The sequence below is a fragment of the Odontomachus brunneus genome, unplaced genomic scaffold (assembly GCF_010583005.1).
Source record: "Odontomachus brunneus isolate Ranch 3 - 2012 unplaced genomic scaffold, Obru_v1 Obru_scaffold_070, whole genome shotgun sequence".
In the NCBI taxonomy this organism is placed as follows: domain Eukaryota; kingdom Metazoa; phylum Arthropoda; class Insecta; order Hymenoptera; family Formicidae; genus Odontomachus; species Odontomachus brunneus.
The window spans coordinates 196,300-199,978 of NW_022639520.1; positions in this window are offsets into that span (position 1 = coordinate 196,300).

Genomic DNA, 3,679 nt, shown 5'->3' on the forward strand with positions numbered 1-3,679 from the left:
GTATAGTACCTGAGAGGTTAATAAGATGCATTATGAACATAATGCTAGGTATGTTTGCAGAACTAGTTGGCATCACTAATTCTTATATGATAATCGAAGTTAGGTAGGCCGTAGTCAATGAAAGATAGATGATCATTACGAGATGATGGAATATTTGCATAGAAAATCACGGGTGAAGAAGGATGCACACGATAAAGTAATAAAAAATTGTTAATAATGTAAAAAATATTAAATATTTTGAAATTATTTAAATAGAATTATCAAACTCTTTTTTTAACAAAATAAAAGAAAATTAAGTGAAATAATTTTCTTCTTTAAATCAAACAATAAATTATTTAGTTCAAATAATACAATTACCTGAAAAGTCAAATAATCGAACTCTATCGAAAATAATCGAATTATCAAACTCTTTTTTTAACAAAATAAAAGAAAATTAAGTGAAATAATTTTCTTCTTTAAATCAAACAATAAATTATTTAGTTCAAATAATACAATTACCTGAAAAGTCAAATAATCGAACTCTATCGAAAATAATCGAATTATCAAACTCTTTTTTTAACAAAATAAAAGAAAATTAAGTGAAATAATTTTCTTCTTTAAATCAAACAATAAATTATTTAGTTCAAATAATACAATTACCTGAAAAGTCAAATAATCGTATTTGTTAGATAAAAAATTTATACTATTCCATAATGTTATTTATTTATACTATTCAACAAGGGATATATTTTTTTTATTTAATAAAGTCCAAAGAAACCGTTCACTTTTAATATATGGTGATATATATTATTACGTATTCGTCACTATCCTCCTATTCTCCTACTCTTGGATGAACGATCGTATTGATATATTTCTTTTTTTTCTCGCGATTCTATTCGATTCCTTAGCTAAATTGCTATTTGTAGTTATATTTAATCGATTTCCTTGCAATAGTTACTTGCCATTCCAGTATTACCTGAATAAGAACCTTTTATTTTTGCAACCATTGTATCGTTCTTATTTTTAAATTTTACTAGACTGTGGCACCGGATACCATTATCTTAGTTGCAACCTAATGTATGTACGAACACTACATTAGATATCTACTGACTTTATCTTCTGATAATTACACAGAATTAAGAAAAAATAGTTTTTAAAAGCTTATTTAGTAAAATACAAAAGTAAAAATTTTGTGAAAAGTTAAATAAAATTTCACACGCACACAGAAAATACTTGGCGTGTCAGGGTAAAATTTCACACGCACACACAAAATACTTGGTGTGCCAGAGGAAATCACATTAATTCTTTTAATATTTTACGAAAATCTTTGGAGCATATGTTGTACGAGTAGCATTAAAAGAATGAGGCAAAGAATGAGGCCAAGTGTTTTCTATGTGCGTGTGAAATTTTATTTAACTTTTCCCAAAATTTTTACTTTTACCAAATGTTTACTAAATGAGCTTTTAAAAACTATTTCTATTCTGTGTAATTATCAGAAAATAAAGTCAGTAGATACCTAATGTAGTGTTTATGCCAACCAACAAATGCACAAATAGTTCAAAATTATCTTCAGCATACTTTTGGAAATCTTGTTATAAGAACACATGGATCCGCTTTGTTATCTAGATTTATGTCTGATGGGTTTTTTTTATGGGAATATCTGAAAGTTCTTATGTATCAAACACCAATTATAATAATGTTTAATATCTTCGCGAAAAGATAATTGAAGATTGTGCAAATTTAGATCTAAATAGCATATTAGCTGCTACGCACAGTTATGTGTCCAATTAATTTGTAAAAAAGAGTACAATTTTATATTGTAAAAGAAGGCAAGAAAGAGGCAACATTATGCGAGTTAGTTAAAATTAACTAAACGCTTATCGCTAAAATTATTTAAACGCTTATCGCTACTTATCTAACTAAATGTTTTATCTATTGTGCAAGTCATTTTCTGCTATACTAGCCAGCTAGGGAGTTAGTAAGTTTAGAAGCCTTCTTGTTGAAGTAATAATTTTCCTATGCGACAGGTAAAAGCAGAATATTAATATTTTATCCTTCTTTTTTTAATTAAAAATAAACTTTAATGGATATTTAACTTTTATTGTATTTACATGTATGTGCTCAATGACTGTTAGAAACGGAACTTTTTTTACAAACGCGGCGGAAATTATGATTTCAAACAGTTGAATTTTTATTGAAAGAAGCTATATTATAAAACGGGATTTTTTTCCTAATTTTTCTCTTTTGTATAAAATAAATTTAATTAATAAAGGCATTTAAAATAAAGGCAAATAGAAGTCAACGCTGGTGGTATAGCAAAAGTTGCAATTAACAACAATATTACATAAAATGAATTATATTAATGCACAAGATTGGGCGCAATTTACGCAAAACGCAATTTAAAAACGTTTTGGCTCTCGGTTTAGATCCTCTCCAGTGTTTTCTATAATACTTAGCAATAATAATAATTGGCAGTAAATCGAAATATCAAAAAAATTAATACTTTTACAGAAAAGGGGTACAGAGCTAAATTTTGAGCGACGCAGCTTTCATTGCTTCTTGGCACTTAAAGTTAAAATAATCCAACTTTTTTTCTTGAAACTCTTTAGTAATCAAAGTGACGTATTTCAAAATAAATTTGAGCGCTATTTTGCGCCTATTGAAGAAGGTTCAGCAAAAAGTTACCAAGAACAAAATTTCCTTATTTTTTCATAGAATTCTAATCTGTAATAAAAAATAGGTATTTTCATCGAAAAAATCAACCTGGGCCTTATTGGATCCAAAGAAGACTCCGAGTTCAAAATCTAAGTAGTTTATCTGATAAATTATTTACCTTCAAATACTACAACTTTTATTTGAAATATTTTTTTCGAAAATGTATTGTTTTCAAGATATTTCGGTATATAAGTTAAAATGGGACACCTTATATATATATATTTCGTCTCCGTTTCTGACTCTTATTATTCGCCGTCAACCTTGCGAATTGTTTGGGATCCTGATAAAATATCGGTGTTATTCCACATTGTAGCTACATAGTAAGTTTATAATAATAATTACCAACAAAATCAGTAAAATCATTTAAATCAGTTTAAAATATGTTAACATTAACTTATATTTAATTCTAATGCAAAAGTTATTTCTGGGTTCCTTGGCTTGCGCATTTAGTCCATGAATCAGAAGAAACATTAATGTTACGACAATCGTACAATTTATTACTAATTATTGTACCAATTTTTTTTTTTTATAAAAAACATTGGAGAGTCCTAACCGAAGGCTGAAACTTTCGTAAATTCCGTTTTACGTTAATTATGTAAATTATGGCCGAACTTGTGCATTAATGTAATTGATTTTATGCAATAAATATATTATTGCTTATTGCAACTCTCGCTATACCACCAGCGTTGACTCTTATTTGTCTTTATTATAAATTTATATTCATTGTATATCTACAGAGCTGTTTATCATATCTTAAATATAAATTTAGTTAAACTTAGTCTCAATTTAAAAAGCTTGTTTAATTTAGAGCTTGTCTGCAAAAAAAGCTATATAAGTGTCATTGTAAAAATTAATATATTATGAATAATATTATCATATTACATGTTTTTTATTATCGTGAATATCTGCACCAGTAGCTGACAAAGAACGATTATATTTGACCTGTAGTGCGGTTCTGTAACTCATTATTGTAGTTAACGATAAC